An 18,605-nucleotide genomic window follows, 5' to 3' on the forward strand; every position below is an offset into this window, starting at 1 on the left:
ACCTGAGAGGCAGGAGCCCTGTGTTCTCACTTCACGTTGGCCACTAACTAGTTTTGTGACTTTGGGTAAGCTTCAAAATTTTTCAGTATTATTTATCTATTGCTGCTTAACAAATTACCCCAAGCATAGAGGCTTAAAATAATAAACATATTATCACCCAGTTTCTGTGGGTTGGGAATTCAGGAGTGGCCTAACAGGTCCCAGAGGGCTCAGGGATTCTCAAGAGGTTGCAATAAAGATGTCAGCTGGAACTGCTGTCATCTGAAGGCTTGACTGGGGCCGGGGGATCTGCTTCTAAGCTCACTCATATGGTTGCTGGCAACAGGCTTCAGTTCCTTGCCATGTGGGTCTCTCCAGGGTTGTTTGTGATGTCAGTTGGCTTCCCCCAGAGTGATGACTCAAGAGCAAGAGGACAACTAGACAAGAGTGAACACTAGCCTTTAAATCTCATCTCAGACATAACATACTTCTGCTGTATTCTACCCTTCACATAAACTGACCTTGGTACACTGCAGGAGGGTACTACATGAGGATGTGAATACCATAAAGTGGGGCTCACTGGGGGATATCTTGGAGGCTGGCTACCACTCTCTGACTCCAGTTTCCTTATCTATAGAGCTCTTTGAACTACATGATCTTTAAGGTTGGTAACCTCCTCTCTCCCCAGTGCTACTCCCAGACCTTGCTTTTCCACTCTCATGTCAAAATTCCTACTCCTCTTAGCTTTAAGCCATTTGGCTATACCAACCTCCACCCCACCTTGTTGCTGTTATTTGTAGACTTCTGGGCCATGGGACATCGTTCTCCTCACTCCAAGTCCTGCCATCATCCTCGGACTTCCATGTCCTCATGGGTGACCCATCCCAAACCATGAACTTTCAGCTTCTTGACCTCATCATCTCTAATGCCTTTCCCATCCACTCCATTTCAATGCCCATCCCCACATCAACACCCTAAATTTGTCATCAACAAAACTGTCCAACTTCTAAAATAACAAATCCAATCATCTCACTCTCTCACTGTAACTTCCTATTCTTCCAATTCTCTCATCAACTATTCCCAAGAGATGGGTCCCCAGACCTTGTTGGAACCTCCAAGAAATTGTCATATCTACTTTCTCCATATCAGCTCCCTCCTGTCTTCATTTCCACTTCATATTAGATTTTAAGGTCCATCACTTGAGCCACTTTCTGAATATATCCTTCAACTCCGTTAACTCATAGTCCCTTCTTCATATCTGAATGGAAAAACCTTACTTCTGATTGATATCAAATGACTATCTTTCTATTACCTACAACCAGATTACCGAAGGTTGCTGGAGAAAAATCACATAACAGTATAGATTGGATACACAGTCATCAAATTCCAAAGCTGCCCACTAGTTCCACAGTCAATGTTTCCCTAGGTAGCACTCTTACACACACTTAGTGTCTCTATCTCTCTTTCATTCAATGGTGCTCGAAATTCCATTGCCTTATATCTTCTCAGAAACTCTGATTTTTTAACCCACTGCAATCTCACTTCCACCCTCCTGTCTTTCCTGCAGTATCCCTTCCTTATTTTACACCTCTATGGATTTCCTCCTTTGAAAAAAACTATGCTATACAATGTGGTAGCCACTAGCTGCATGTGACTATTGAGCACTTGAAACACAAGTCCCAACTGATAAATACTCAGCAAGTTTCAAAGACTTAATATAAAAATGTAAATTATCTCATTACATGTTGATTTATGGCCTTCTGGGGCTAAAGTGGGACAGGACAGTTAGATTGGCCTACAATTCCTAAATATTCCGCTCTGTGGCCTGGTATTATGAAGTTATCTTGTCTACTTCATCTAAGTAACATAACACATTGTTGTCTTTACACAAGGTTAAATTTCTCACAAAGTTGAACTCACTATAAAAAATACTGTCATTATTTGTGAAGTAAAAGAAATTACTTATTTGTTATTTTACTATTAACTATGTCCACAAAGCAGGTAACTGTGTAATGACTATGTTACTATGTTTTTATCCAATGAAGATAAGTGCAACTAATTTATCTTACATGTTTTTTTTTTTTATAATAATGTGCTATTGGCTGGGCGCGGTGGCTCACACCTGTAATCCCAGCACTTTGGGAGGCCGAGACGGGTGGATCACAAGGTCAGGAGATCGAGACCATCCTGGCTAACATGGTGAAACCCCGTCTCTACTAAAAAATATAAAAAACTAGCCGGGCGTGGTGGCGGGCGCCTGTAGTCCCAGCTACTCGGGAGGCTGAGGCAGGAGAATGGCGTGAACCCCAGAGGCGGAGCTTGCAGTGAGCTGAGATCCAGCCACTGCATTCCAGCCTGGGCGACAGAGTAAGACTCCGTCTCAAAAAAAGAAAAAAAAAAATTAGCTGAGTGTGGTGGTGTGCGCCTGTAGTCCCAGCTACTTACTCAGAGGCTGAGGCAGAAGAATCATTTGAACCCAGTAGGCAGAGGTTGCAGTGAGCCAAGATTGTACCACTTCACTCCAGATTGGGAGACAAAGCAAGATTCCATCTCAAAAAAAAAAAAAAAGGGGGGGGTACAGGCAGGGCACAGTGGCTCACACCTGTAATCCCAGCACTTTGGGAAGCTGAGGCAGGAGGATTGCTTGAGCCCAGGAGTTCAAGACCAGGCTGGGCAAGATGATGAGACCCCCACGTCTACAAAAATTAAAAAAAAAAAAATTAGCTGGGCATGGTGGTGTGCATCTGTAGTCCCAGCTACTTGGGAGGCCGAGGTTGTGGGAGGATCATTTGAGCCTGGAGTTCGAGCATGCTGTGAGCTATGCTCATGCCACTACACTCCAGCCTGGGTGACAAAGCAAGACCCTGTCTCTATAAAAAACAAACAAACCAAAACATAGTAGTACAGTATATATGTATATTTTTTTAATTAATTTTTTTTTTTTTTTTTGAGACAGAGTCTTGCTCTGTTGCCAGGCTGGAGTGCAGTGGCGCAATCTCAGCTCACTGCAACCTCCACCTCCTGGAATCAAGCGATTCTCCTGTCTCAGCTTCCCAAGTAGCTGGTACTACAGGCACGCGCCACCATGCCCAGCTAATTTTTGTATTTTTGGTATAGACGGGGTGGGTTTCACCATATTGGCCAGGATGGTCTCAATCTTTTGACCTCATGATCTGCCCACCTCAGTCTCCCAAAGTGTTGGGATTACAGGCATGAGCCACTGCGCCCAGCCAGTACGGTATATATTAAGTTCTTAAAATAGGCTCGGCACTAGCTATTATTGTATTACAGTCAGAAAATATAGTGCAGGATGATGTTACTCTCCTATGCTGGCACCTCTGCCTCTTCCCAGCCTCCAAATCTTGGAGTACCACTGGGTCATTCCTTGAACCTCTTCCCTTCCTATGAAGGAAGGTGATCACCTTTTCTCTCCCTTGGTGATTGCATCCAGGTTCATATAGTTAAAATTCCATTTAGGTCCTGGCTACTCTCTCATTTACATTTCCACACTGACCTCTCCCGTGAGCCCTAGACTGGTATATCCAACTGCCTCTTCAGCATCTCCATCTGAATATCTAACAGGCATTTGACAGACTGAAAACAGAACTACTGATCCCCCCTACTCCAAAAACCCACTCCTTACCAGTATTTTCCATATTTACAAACGGCACCACCATTCACAGTTGTTCAGGCCAAAAACCTGGCATCATCCTTTACCTTGCTCTTTTCTCATTCATATCCAATTTTTTAGCAACTCCTACCTGCTCTACCTTTGAAATATATCCAGAGTCCAGCTGCTTATCACCACTTCCTCCACTACTCAAGCCACCATCACTTCTTACTGAAATCATAGGAGGCCTCTGTCTGGACTCCCTGCTTTCATTCTTGCCTTTCCCACAGTCTATTTGCCACATAGCATCAGCTGGAATAATTTTTTTTCTTTTTTGACACGGGGTCTCACTCTGTCGCCCAGGCTGAAGTGCAATTGCATGATCTTGGCTCACTGCAACCTCTGCTTCCCAGGCTCAAGTGATTACCCAGGCTCAGCCTCCTGAGTATCTGGGAATACAGGCATCAGCCACCATACCAGGCTGAATCTTTATATTTTTGTGGAGATGGGGTTTTGCCATTTTGCCCAGGTTGGTCTCAAACTCCTGAACTCAAAGCAATCCACCCATCTCAGCCTCCCAAAGTGCTGAGATTACAGGTGTGAGCCACAGCGCCCAGCCCAGAATAACATTTTTAATGTAAAAAAAGATTGAGTGTGTTTGTTTGAAACCCTCAAATGGCTTCTAGTTTCACTCAAAATAATATCCAAAATCCTTATGCCCTTACCTGATGGTAAGATCCTATGGCAGTCAGTCTTAATGGAAAGGATACTGCCATATTCTAGGAGGTGTTTTGGAAATTTGCGGAGGACTATAGGACCCAGGAGACAGTACTAGACATCCTGTAATATACAGGAAAGTCCTATAAAAGTAAGAATTCCCTCTTGTCCTGTATAACTTTTACATCTCTGGCAGGATATCCATATAGGTAAAGAAACCATTTACTATTAGGTGAGTATTTATAATGCAATACAATTTCCAGGAATGCACCACTCTGTAAATTAAGGGGAAATGGTACATTAGTTTTTGGAAAATTACCAAAAGTTGCTCACTGCTTTGGAAAATAACATTATTTTTGGCGACACCACTCTTATTATTTGCATCACCAGTATAACATACCTGAATAACATGGGGGTTGGGGACAGTTGAAAATCCACATATAAGGGTGGGCATGGTGGCTCATGCCTGTAATCCCAGCACTCTGGGAGGCCGAGGTGGGCTGATCATTTGAGATTAGTAGTTCGAGACTGGCCTGGCCAACATGGTGAAGCCCCATCTCTACTAAAAATACAAAAATTAGCCAGGCATGGTGCATGCCTGTAATCCCAGCTACTTGGAAGCCTGAGACAGGAGAATTGCTTGAACCCCGAAAGTGGAGGTTGCAGTGAGCTGAGATCGTGCCACTGCACTCCAGCCTGGGTGACAAGAGCAAGACTCCGACTCAGAAAAGAAAAGAAAAAGAAAATCCACATAAAATGTTTGACTCCCCGAAACTTAACTACTAATAGCCTACTGTTGACTGGAAGCCTTACCAATAATACAAACAGTCGATAAACACACATTTTGTATGGTACTTATACATTACATACTGTATTCTTATAATAAAGTAAGCCAGAGAAAAGGAAATACTATTCAGAAAATGATGCCAGGTGCAGTGGTTCATGTTTGTGATCCCAGCACTTTGGGAAGCTGAGGCAGGAGGATCATTTGATAACAGGAGTTTGAGACCAGCCTGGACAACATGGCAAAACTCTGTCTCTATTTTTAAAAAAACTTTTTAAACCAAGATCATCATAAAAAAAAAAAAGAAAATGTATTTACTGTGTATTAAGTGGAAGTGGATCATCATAAAGGTCTTTGTTGTCTTTACATTGAGTAGGCTGAGGAAGAGAAGGGGTTGGTCTTGCTCTCTCAGGGGTGGCAGAGGCAGAAAAAGTCCACATAGAAGTGGGCCCACACAGCTCAAACCCATGTTGTTTAACGGCCAACTGTATTTACAGCTGCCCCACCTACAGACATGCTGACTCCACATATAAACATCTGTTTCACCACATCCTTTATTGTAATTAAGTCTGCAGTTATGTGTTAAAACATTCATAATTGTGTTCCATCAGTTCTAAACCCACCCTTGTAAATTCGGCTTTGTGGTCTGGGTCTGGGAGCCTGCAAACTCTTCCTTTTTTTGCCAGGTAGTTCTCTGTTCGGTTCCGCCTGTAGTGGGTGCTAGAGGGAGAGTAGGAGGCAGAAGACGGGACTGCCTCTTCTGCTCTGTGCTGTTCCTATCAGTGTTACCTCAGCAACACCACTTTCCTCTGTGCAGTGTTGGCTTTAGTCTCTCACTTTTTTGGGCACTTCCAAAATTAGCTTTAAGGTGCCCCCTCTGAGGCCCCAGTACCAGCAGGGCAGGACCTCTTCCTCAGGGATCTAAGCCCCGGCTCTATGGGGCCCTCCTCCAAGCCTCCAGTTTCTAAAAAACACAAACTTCTCTTCTTCCCTTTGTTCCCCTGGAAGTTTATGATCTCTGGACCTTGATGTCTGCCTGTCACTTTTTTAAAGCAAAAGTCCCATGGAACTCTTTTGTTTTTTTATTTTTTTTAAATTTTTTTTGAGATGGGGTCTCGCTCTGTCACCCAGGCTGGAGTGCAGTGGCACTGCAACCTCTGCCTCCTGGGCTCAGGTGATCCTCTGCCTCAGTCTCCTAAGTTGCTGGGACCACAGGTGCAAGCCACCACACCCAGCTAATTTCTTTTTGTGTGTGTGTGTAAAATAAAAATATATTTTGCCATGTTGGCCAGGCTGGTCTCGAACTCCTGACCTCAAGTGATTCACCTGCTTCGGCCTCCCAAAGTGCTGGAATTACAGGCATGAGCCGCTGCGCTTAGCCCATAACACATTTCTTATATTACATTCTCTCTGCTGAAATGACTAGTGTGGTTTCTGTTTCCTGAGTACACCCTAACCAATGTGGTACCTGGTGACAGAGTACTCCTAGGAAATAAACTTTCAAAAAATGGGATTTAGGATTGTTTGGTTATGTCTTCAACTTTGAAAGCAGTACTGAACTCTTTGTTAATTGGAAATTGGAATCTAGTGGTCTGCAGATATGCAGCGCATATGAGGAACAAAATTATCACCTGTAGTTGTTTGTGTGAAGTGTCTACATTTTACTGAAACAAGTGGCTTGAAAGACCAAGTGGCTATGGTAGTAATAAAGACTGTAAGAACTGTGGGGTGGATTAGCTGCTTTTGACTACACTAAAGAGAATACAGAAAGAAAAAAAAATCAGAGTTAGTGTTTTTTTTGTTTTGGTTTGGTTTTTTGTTTTCTTTTTTAATGGAGTCTTGCAATGTTGTCCAGGCTGACTTCAAACTCCTGGGCTCAGGCGATCCTTCCACCTCAGCCTCCTGAGTAGCTGGGATTACAGGTGTACATCACTGCACCCAGCTTAAAACCAGGGTTTTAAAGATTCATCCCACATGGGCATGATGGTTCACACCTGTAATCCCAGCACTTTAGGAGGCCAAGGCAGGTGGATCACTTGAGGTCAGGAGTTTTAGAGCAGCCTGGACAACATGGCGAAACCCTATCTCTACTAAAAATACAAAAATTAGCCAGGTGTGGTGGCAGGTGCCTGTAATCCCAGCTATTCGAGAGGCTGAGGCAAGAGAATCGCCTGAACCAGGAGGTGGAGGTTGCAGTGAACCAAGATCAGGCCACTGCACTCCAGCCTGGGCAACAGAATTAGACTCTGTCTCAAAAAAAAAAAAAAAAAATCTCAAATCACAAAAAAACTACAGAGAATCCATGGTGGCCCTAAGATAATCTACTATTTTTTTATATATAGCTATAGAGTCAAACTTACTGAAAATCAGACCCAAAATTTAGTTGTCTGGATTGCAAAATGATAACTTCAGTTGAATTCACAGACTTGTCATAAGACATACTGTCTTACATTTATGACACTCAGAGGGAGTAGACCAGAGACTTGGAATGGGGTCCTCTAGGTGTAACTGAACAAAGTTGAAATGTTTTAACTCCCAAGACTCTCCAAGCCTCTCTTGCAAGAAGAAACAGTCTACCCTCCTGTGTGTCTGAGGAGACAAGGTTTGCTTAAAGATCCTGTACAGCTCAGGGAAGTTGCCTTGCAAAGAGATGCCTATCCTCAAGACCCTCCCTGACTACTCCTGAATGACTCTAGACTCATAACTGGAGTCAAATATCAGGATCCTCTAAGGAGATGAGTGTTAAGTTTAACCCAGGAAGACATAGCTCATATGCTGAAAGAATTTCCAGATTTTTCTAATATGTAGAGAGATTGGGAAGTATGTAGAGAAAACCTAGGAAATATGTTAGAAATGAATTTGACAAGTGGTACTCGAAAAGGAAAGACATAAAATTAGATCATATCAAATGTACTCATATGAATGCATTTACAAGAGATTCTGGGTTTAAGGTGTGTGAACTAGCACCGCTGGAAGCAGCTCTAACAGTTTGCTTGGCTGACTGACTGAACTTTGGGCTCAACGTTCTATAAAGTTGACCTGTTAGAATGTCCTTGGCATAGACACAGAGGAGTGTACTCATAGATCAGAGGAACAGAATGTGAAGCTCATTTATCATTTCCAACATGCATATCCATCCCCCATTATATCCTTCTGGAAGGCTAAAAAGGCACTTTGTTCATTATGCCATGAGAAATGCATTAATGAAGTGAGAGCAAGCATCCTTGAGAAGCTCCGTGATGGTGAGATGACAGTAAGAGAGGCTGCCAGTGAGACAGTGGAAATGATGGGATTCAGAAGAGATACAGGCCAAGTGGAAGCACTTAACTAACAGAAACATGGTAGAGGAAATTACTGTAATGACAGCAGAAAGTACTGGAATATAATCAAAATGTCTTAACCTAGCAGACTATGGATCATGATACATCTTGGAATGAAATAAACGGTCAGCCTACTGAAGTATCACTTGATCAATACAACAGTAAGAACTCTATGTCTGGTGGCTAGAAATCTGAATCAAATTACATTAAAGTCTTGACCTCTTACCAAGTTTCTAGATGTTAGGCAGCTCTTGAATCCAGGGTCTCTTGAGTGATGGGGAGGCTTAGTCCTCTTGAGGAAAGACTGTACAAAAATATAAAAGGAATATAATATACATCTTCCTCCAAGTCATTCCCAAAGGGGCCTGTAGACATTTTTCTAAGGTTACCGTACACTAGAGAAAGAACACCCAAGTTTTTTGAGAACTTCTATACACTAGCCCTAAACTGATACAATTTCTTGAAGATCCATAATAATACTGTGTTCCACCAGTCAAAGTGGTGGCTTATAATGTTCATGTAATAAATAGTATTTTGGCCTAAGTTCATCTACATGCCCATCCTATGGTGATTTCCCCCGTCTCTGACTGTATAATTAGAATAGACATGCTTGGCAACAGGCAGAATCCTTGCAATGGTTCTTTGACTGGTGAAGTAAAGACTGTTATGGTAGGAAGGCTGATGTGGAAGCCCTTGAAACTTTTTCTTCCTATCAAAATCATAAACCAAAAGCAAAACTGCATCCCTGGAGGTAACTGCAGAGATTCATGCAAAAATCAAAGACGTGAAAAATACAGATCTGGTGATTACTATTATATTCCCATTTATTTCACCTGTCCAGCCTGTACAGAAGGTAAATAGGTCTTAGAAAATGACTGTGAATAATCATACTTTTAAGTGGTAACTCCAACCTCAGATGCTGTTCTACTATGTTTTCTTTATTGAAGCAAATCAACACAGTCCCAGCACCTGGCATGTAGCTATTGCTCTGGCAAGTGCTTTTTATTCTCTATTACCAATTTGCAAGGACCACTAGAAGAAATTTGGTTTCTAGGGACATCTTATGATTGTATCTTAGGGCGATGCCAACTTTCCTGCTGTCAGCCCTTTTTTCTTTTTTTTTTTTCTTTTTTTTTTTGAGACAGGCTAGAGTACAGTTGCACGATCTCAACTTACTACAACCTCTGCCTCCCAGGTTCAAATGATTCTCCTGCCTCAGCCTCCCAGGTAGCTGGGTCTACAGGTATGAGCCACCATGGCTGGCTAATTTTTGTATTTTTAGTAGAGACAGGGTTTCACTATGTTGACCAGGCTGGTCTTGAACTCCTGAGCTCAAGTGATCCACCTGCCTCAGCCTCCCAAAGTACTGGGATTTACAGGTGTGAGCCACCTCACCCAGCCTCCTGCTGTCAGCTTTAATCTCATCTGCAGAAATTTCAATCATCTTGACACTCTATAGAACGTCACAATGATCTGCTGCATTATGCTAATTTTACCTAATAAGCAAAGTGATGGCATTATTCTGATTTTACTTAATAAGCAGAAAGTAGCAAGCCCCTTAGATGTCTTATTAAGGTACATTAGAGGCAAATGGTTGAAGAAAACCTCCATGAGTAGGCCTCCACGGCCTACACTGGATTTCTAGGGATTCAGTGGTTTAGAACACGTCAGGATACCTCCTCCAAAATGAAATATAAGTTACTATACCTTGTATTGTGTATTACTAAAAAGAAGACATGATGATTTGGGGGCCTTCTTGAATTTTTGGAGATATTACATGCTATCATTGTACACTACTCCAACCCATTTTCCCAGTTGCCTATAAGGCTGTTGGTTCTGAGTAGAGAGTAGAGCAAAAGAAAGTTATGAAGTAGATCCAGGATATAATGCAGGCTGTCTTGCCCATTGGGCTTGATGACTCAACAGATCCAGTGATGCTCAGTGTCTGTGGCATATAGGGATGTTATATGGCGTCTCTGGTAAACCCCAGTAGGAGGGTCCACAGGTCTCTGGAGCAAAGTCATGCCCTCTTCTACTATAATGATTCCTATTTTGAGAAAAAGCTCCTGTATTACTACTAGGCCTAAACATGGGACATTAAGTAATTGTGCAATCCAAGCTGCCATCACGAACACTGGTATCTAACCCACCAAAGCATAATGTTGAGTATGGATAACAGCAATCCTTCATTCAGTGGAAACAGCATATAAGAAATTAGGCTCAAGTAGGTTCAATGGACAAGTTGCACGAGCAGGTGACTCAATATCTTACAACACTTACTCCTGAGGTCTTGCTGTCTCTCCTTCAGTCCATGCCTATGGTCTCATGAGAGGATTCTTCTTCATCAGCTAAGGGGAAAAAAATGAAGGCCTGGTTTACAGATACTGCTTCATGACATGCTGGCACCAACTAGAAGAGGACTCCTACAATGTTTCAACTCCAAGGAGTGTCCTTAAAAAAGAGGTGAGAAATAAAATCCTCCCAGTGGGTAAAACATCAAACAGTACATTTGGTTGTTTTGCTTTTTCTGGGCCAAGAGATGGTCACAAATATGGATCTGTACTGATTCATGAAGAGTACGAAATAAGACTGGAATGTCTTCTGCCAGAAAGCAAGAAAAAGCTCAAAGAAGGATGGTGACCTGTAAAAAGGAAAAAAAAAAAAAAAAAAAGAAAAAAGAAAAAGCCAGCCAGCCTGCAGGGACTCCCACTGTCTAAAATTTGAGAATCAAATAATAACATGAAGACAAAGAAGAGGAAGGGTACAGTGGCTCACGCCTGGAATCCCAGCACCTTGACAGGCTGAGGCAGGCAGATCACTTCAGGTCAGGAGTTTGAGACTAGCCTGGACAATATGGTGAAACTCCATCTCTACTAAAAATACAAAAAACTTAGCCAGGTGAGGTGGCACGCACCTGTAATTCCAGCTACTCGGGAGGCTGAGGCAGGAGAATTGCTTGAACCTAGGAGGCAGAGTTTGTAGTGAGCTGAGATCAAGCCATTGCCCTCTAGCCTGGGTGACATAGAGAGACTCCATCTAAAACAAAACAAAACAAAACAAAAAGACAAAGAAGAAAAAATAATAGTAATGGTTTATAACTCTTTGATTAAAATAAGAAACTGTAAGTCCACAGTGATAGAATTAAATTGAAAGTTTGACAAAGAACAGGATACTTACATACATAGGAAAAGAGTAACTTATCAGTGGAGAAGTCTGGTGGTCTCCACTTTAACCAATAGATCAAATTGAAAATAGGTAGCCAGGCGTGGTGGTTCATGACTGTAATCCCAGCACTTTGGGAGGCCAAGGCAGGTGGTTCACTTGAGGTCAGGAGTTCGAGACCAGCCTGACCAACATGGTGAAACCCCATCTCTACTAAAAATACAAAAGAAAAAAAAAAAAAAAGAAAATTAGCTGGGCATGGTCACACATACCTGTAATCCCAGTTATTCGAGAGGCTGATTCAGAAGAATCGCTCAAATGCGGGAGGTGGAGGTTGCAGTGAACTGAGATCGTGCAATTGCACTTCAGCCTGTGTGACAAGAGCAAAATTCCATCTCAAAAAAAAAAAAAAAGATAGGAAAGAAGGAAGGAAGGAAGGAAGGAAGGAAGAAAATAGGTCCTACCTGATAGGATGCACAGGAAGAAAATGTCTCTCTCTGGCAGGCCTTCCAGGAATGCACATCTGAATCTAATTATGAGAAAACACTGGGAACCTAAATTAAAGGCCATTTGACAAAATAACCGGCCTATAATCTTCAAAAATGTCAAGTCATGAAAGGCAAGGAAAGACCAAGAAACCGTTCCAGACTGAAGGACGCTAAAGAGGCATGACAACTAAATATACCAAGGGATTCTAAACTGGATCTTTTTACTATAAAGGATATTGAAACAACTGCTGAAATCTGAAGTGGGGTCGGCAGATGAGGTAACAGCAATTTCAACACTGATACTGATTTCAATACACAGATGCTGGTTATTGTAGTGGGTTGAATGGTGTCCCCTGAAAAGATATATTTTCATCTTAATCTCTGAAACCTGTGACCTCATTTGAAAAAAGCATCTTTGCCGATGTAATTAACTTAAGAATCTTGAGATGAGATCATTCTGGATTATCTAGGTGAGCTGTAAATCCAATGACAAGTGTCCTCGTAAGAGACACACAGAGAATACGCAAGATGAGAATGCCATGTGAAGAGGAGGGCAGAAATTAAAGCGATGCGGCCACAAGCCAAGGAGCGCCTGGCACTACCAAAAGCTGGAAGGAGCAAGGAAGGATCCTCCCCTGGAGCCTTGGGGTTTAGGGGAGGCACAGCCCTGCTGACACCTTCATTTCAGATTTCTGGCCTCCAGACTATGAGAAAATAAATTTCTGTTATTTTAAGCCATCAGGTTTGTGGTAATTCGTTATGACAGCCCCAGGAAACTAATATAGTTGCATTGCAGTTACGTCAAAGAATGTTCTTGTTTGCAGGAAATACACACTAAAGTACATAGGAGTGATAGACATAATGTCAGCAGCTTACCCTCAAATAGTGCAGGTGTTTTGAACTGTATTTGCACCTCTATTATAATTTTTAAATTGTTTTGAAATTTTAAAACTATTTTAAAACATCACTAGAGCAGTTGCCAGATCATGGAGGTTGTTAGCAAGATTGCAACTTCCCAAGACCACTCCAAGCCACGCCTTAGTGATAGCCCAGACTCCAAAGGATATGGGAATCACAGAGTACAAATAAAGAGTAATAAATCAGGTGTTGGAGTTTGCCTTCCAATATGTGTCTGCAATTATGTGACTGTGCAAAAATTTATTCAAGCCACCCTAAGAAACCTCCTCATGAGGGAGACAATGTGAGACTAGTGACCCAGTGTTGCGAAGACCTAGTTCTCCCCTCATGTCATTCTTTACCAGTTATTACTTTTGGCAGGCAATTCTCCATGACATTTCAACTTACCCTGGACTAGCTTTACAAGGATGTGTGTGTAGCATAGTGTCTCTTCCCAGGTCAGAGGGCCGATGTGTTTCCTGACCAGGATTGTAGAGATAGACACCCAGAGACATTCCAGGATAGAAAAGTTTCCCTCTCCTCAGGAAAGATTTGCTTACATTCCAGAATACTTAAAGATAATGTCTCTCTCCAGAGAGGAGGATGGGCAGGTTTGCTAGCAGCCCCCTTATAAGATTGGAGGATTCCTATGCTTAGGGTTTCTCAGTTGTGACACAAACTTGTGTATGTAGCATCTACCTGAGGTTGATCCACACTGACTCCTATGGGACTTGAGTGCACAGGGAACTGAAGGAAGCATGAAGCCTGTTTAAGTCTGTTTTGTGTTGTTACAACAGAATACCACAGACTAGGTAATTTATTAAAAAGAAATGTATTTCTCATAGTTCTGGAGGCTGGGAAGTTCAATATCAAGATAATAGCACTTGGCGAGGGCCTTCTTGCTGCATCGTCCCACGTCAGAAGGTGGGAGGGCAAGAGAGCATGACAGTGGGAGAGAAAGGGCTGAATTCCAACTGTTTTTTTTTTTTTTTTTCTTTTTTTTGAGACAGAGTCTAGCTCTGTCACCCAGGCTGGAGTGCAGTAGCACGATCTCGGCTCACTGCAACCTCTGCCTCCGGAGCTCAACCAATTCTCCTGTCTCAGCCTCATGAGTAGCTGAGAAATCACAGGTGCGTGCCACCACACCAAGCTAATTTTTGCATTTTTAGTAGAGATGGGGTTTCACCATGTTGGCCAGGCTAGTCTCGAACTACTGGCCTCAGTGATCCACCCGCCTCAGCCTCCCAAAGTGCTGGAATTACATGCGTGAGCCACCGCACCTGGCCTGAACTCCCTTTTATAATAATCCCACTTTGACAATAACCCACTTCTGTAATAATGACAGTAATCCATTCATGAGGACAAAACCCTCATGATCTAATCATCTCTTATTAGGCCCCACCTCCCAACACTGTTGCATTGGGGATTAAGTTTTCAACACAAGAACCCTGGGGGGACACATGCAAACCTGGAGGGACACATGCAAACCAGAGGAAAGCTCATACTTCCTGCTATGGCCCAAGTAATAAAGTTTCTAATTCCCCCTTGGACTTGTTTCCTTCCCAGTCAAATCTATGGAAGTATGACAAGCAACCCTACCAGCCTCCTAACACCCTGCTGCTTGGGAACTGCTTGACTTCTTGACCATTACAAGACGGAAAAATCAAACCCCTTTATTTATTGATTAAGCCATATGCAGAACCTAGATTGTTACCTGACACATACTGCTTAATAGCTCCAAACTACAGACTGAAGTCCTCACTTTAAAAGGGATCTTTCTGAAGAAGATCAGTTTCACAGCTAAGAGTCAGTGCTGCTAGCAGACCTACTACCTCTGTTATCTGTACCATGGCTCCTTAAACAGTGACAGCATCAATTCGAAAGTTCACAGTATAGATTTCACTTTCATAGTCCATGCCTGTCAAGTCACTTCCTGCAACAATGGCAGTTCAAAAGAGTTCTCATTAAGCCAACGGCAGTTCAAAACCGTTCTCATTAAGCCACCAAAAATTGAGACCCAAAAATTCTTATCACCATCAACATAGTTTCAGGATAAAATGCAATGAATGACTCAAATCCATTTGAAAAGAAAACACAATAAAATACAATGATAACTACTCTACCACAGGTAAAAACTATGGTCGTGCCTTGATGCATTTCAGGGTAACAAAATGAAGCATTCTAGGTCTTCTCAAGTTGTATCTAAGAAAACTTAAACATAACTGCCAAAACCTATGACACTGGTTTTACAGGGTATGAGTGGAAAAAACGGAAGGAATAATGGAAGGAAAAAATCACACTTCCCTAAATACAATTTTACCATTTTATATAGGTCTATATTAGATAGGACTAATATTCAATTAGAGATTCGGAACCATTAGGACCACACATGTGGATGTATTACTGGGATTTGACCGTATGCAGTAATGGTAGCTGATAAAGTCTAGAAGGCTGTTGCCTTCATATCTAATACTGCAGCTTGAAGTCTGCAGGGCAGGCAGTTGGGAAGAAAGATGTCAGGGGATGCAAAGCGGCAAGGACAAGATGGAACCCAGGTGCATTGACTGCTACCCATGTCAGGCTCTCTCTGTCTCCAACCTTCATGATGTGGGTATCCTGCAGAAGAACCCACTGCTCTTTGTCATAGAGATAAACACATATCTGGTTGAGGATACACAGTCAGATGAGGAGTCCGTGAAGCTGAAGGAAGATCCAGGGAAAGATGGAACAGCTGCAGCTTGGTTCCTGCCCCACAGCAAGGAGATAAGCCAGCAGATAAAATAACAATATGCATGGGCCATAAAAGCACCTAGAGACCCTTCCCCAGCCTCTGAGCACAAAAAACAATACTCTTGATACAGTTGCTCCTCCACTCTGTCCTCCAAATCTCACACAAGTATGTTGCTTGTGGCACACCCTTACCTGGAAACATAGGAAAGGAAATTATGGGAAACACAGTTCAGCCTAACCAGATCAACACACTACAAAACCTCCACAGTCCATCTTTTGTCATCATGGTATGTATCACTTTAAATCACAATTTCCATATGAAGACAATTCAAAATTTAGGCTTCTACTTAACGGAGTACAACTATCTTGTGCACAATTAACAACACACCAACTACTTTTCCAAAAGAGGCTATAAAATCTGTCTCTTACTCTTTGGGTGTTCTTTAAGCTAATTCATACTCTCCCTTTGATATATTGTAGTTTAAATACTGAGAAGATAGGAAAATAAGAGTGGGAAGAAAACAAGTTTTTTGGGAAAAAATACAATGACAACTACTCTACCCCATGTAAAAACTATGGTCTAGCTTTGATGCATTTCAGGGTAATGAAATGGAGCATTCTAGATTGTCTCAAGTTTCTACATACAAACAGGCCAAGCATGGTGGCTCGTGTCTGTAGTATCAGCACTTTAGGAGGCAGAGGTGTGAGGATCACTTGAGCCCAAGAGTTCAAAACCAGCCAGGGCAGCATAGTGAGATACCATCTCGACAAAAAATAAAAAATTTTATAAAGTATACATACAAATATATCCATATCAAAATAAGGAAGAAATACAACTGCACTAGCTCATTTCTACAACTGGTCATGCGGTCATATGGTCAGAGCTACTATATACCACCTTCTTTTTTTTTTATTATTATTATTCTTTTTTTTTTTGAGACGGAATTTCGTTCTTGTTGCCCAGATTGGAGTGCAATGGCACAATCTCGGCTCACCACAACCTCTGTCTTCCAGGTTCAAGTGATTCTCCTGCCTCAGCCTCCTGAGTAGTTAGGATTACAGGCATGCACCACCATGCCTGGCTAATTTTGTATTTTTGGTAGAGACAGGGTTTCTCCATGTTGGTCAGGCTGGTCTTGAACTCCCGATCTCAGGTGACCTGCCCACCTCAGCCTCCCGAAGTGCTGGGATTACAGGCATGAGCCACTGCACCCGGCCCATATATACCACCTTCTACCACTCATTCCACATCCCTTTGCCCTCAGGAAGCACCTCAGCAGGTTGTGGTTCCTTGGACCCAAACCATTAGGAGAAAAGCCTGAATTCCATTGTCATAAAAGGGACATACATAAGCATAAAGAGGTCAATCCACCAGAAGGGACCAAAAGTCAAAATCTGAACATACACATAACATAGCTTCAAAATATTAACATATAAAGCAAAACTTGGCATAACTAAAAGTAGAAAAAGTCACAATAGTGGCTCCACCAGAGTGGGAGCCAATCACACATCTCAAAAGCTGACAGAACATGCAGACAAATAATCATTAAGGATACAGAAGATCAGAACCACCATATTAACAAACTTGACTCTGAGAACATTGCCTCCAACAATGACAAAATACATACCATATGATCCCATTTACATAAAGTTCAAAACGAGGCTGGGCATGGTGGCTCACACCTGTAATCCCTGCACTTTGGGAGGCCGAGGCGGACAACTTGAGGCCAGGAGTTCGAGACCAGCCTGGCCAACATGGCAAAACCCCGTCTCTACTAAAAATATGAAAATTAGCTGGGCGTGGTGGTGTATGCCTTTAAACCCAGCTACTAGGGAGGCCGAGGCATGAGAATTGCTTGAACCTGGGAGGCAGAGGTTGCAGTGAGCCGAGATCGTGCCACTGTACTTCAGCCTGGGCAACAGAGTGAGACTCTGTCTCGAAAAATAATAATAATAATAATAATGAGATAAAACAGATGAGGCAAATTAATCTATGGTGTTAGAAGTCAGAATATCCAGGTGAAATGTGGCACAAAAAGAGAAAAAATAATAAAATTTAAAAATAAAAAATAGGGCTGGGCACAATGGCTCACACCTATAATCCCAACACTTTGGGAGGCCGAGGTGGGCAGATCACTTGAGGTCAGATGTTCAAAATCAGGCTGGCCAACATGGTGAAACCCCATATCTACTAAAAATACAAAAATAAAAATAAAAAATAAAGAAGTCAGAAGAGTGGTAACCCATGGCAAGGGTAATTGACCAGGAAAGGGCACAAAGAGGCTTCTAAGGTTGTGGTATCCTCCCTTTCTTAATCTAGGTGCTGAGTGCCCAGGTGGTTCACTTTGTGAAAATTCATCAAGCTGTACATATATGAATCTGTATATTTTGTTATACTTCCATTAATATTTTTACATTAAGAAAAGGTAACTTTTGGATAGCATTGAGAATAAATTGAGAATAAACTGCTCTACATGATCTGACATGGTTTCCTCTCTACCTGTATATTCAACTACATTTTTCTCCTCAATCACTTATCTACTCCAGCCACACTGGCCTTCCTGAGACATATCAAACTCTTTCCCATCGTAAGACATTTGCACTCACTCTTCTCTCTGCCAGAAACGCTCATCTCTTTCCTATTCACACAGCTAATGTCCTAGCTTCATTCAGACAGCACCTCTTCAGAGAAGACTTACCTTGCCACCTAACTTAAAATAACACTTCCCCAAATCATTTTCTATCCCCTTATTCTATTCTCTTCACAGCATTTATCACTACATGCAATTTTGTGTTTTGTTATTGATTTTTCTCACTAGGATATAACCTCCATTTTTGTGTGTGGGTGTATGTTTCGCTCAATTAGTTTCATTAAAAAAATGAATGTGTTTTTAGAATTTCCTTGGGTTTCCTTTGTG

At 42.1% G+C, this 18,605-nt stretch overlaps 1 protein-coding gene across 1 annotated transcript in view; it reads right to left on the reverse strand.

Moving 5' to 3' along the window:
- ABLIM1 (actin binding LIM protein 1) overlaps nt 1-18,605 on the reverse strand; it is a 399,253-nt gene that overhangs the window by 373,837 nt on the left and 6,811 nt on the right. The window contains exon 2 of the mRNA XM_073019387.1: nt 8,637-8,714. The gene's annotated coding sequence lies outside the window, so the exon portion shown is untranslated. The remainder of the gene's footprint in view (nt 1-8,636; nt 8,715-18,605) is intronic.

This window comes from Chlorocebus sabaeus, chromosome 9 (assembly GCF_047675955.1).
Source record: "Chlorocebus sabaeus isolate Y175 chromosome 9, mChlSab1.0.hap1, whole genome shotgun sequence".
In the NCBI taxonomy this organism is placed as follows: domain Eukaryota; kingdom Metazoa; phylum Chordata; class Mammalia; order Primates; family Cercopithecidae; genus Chlorocebus; species Chlorocebus sabaeus.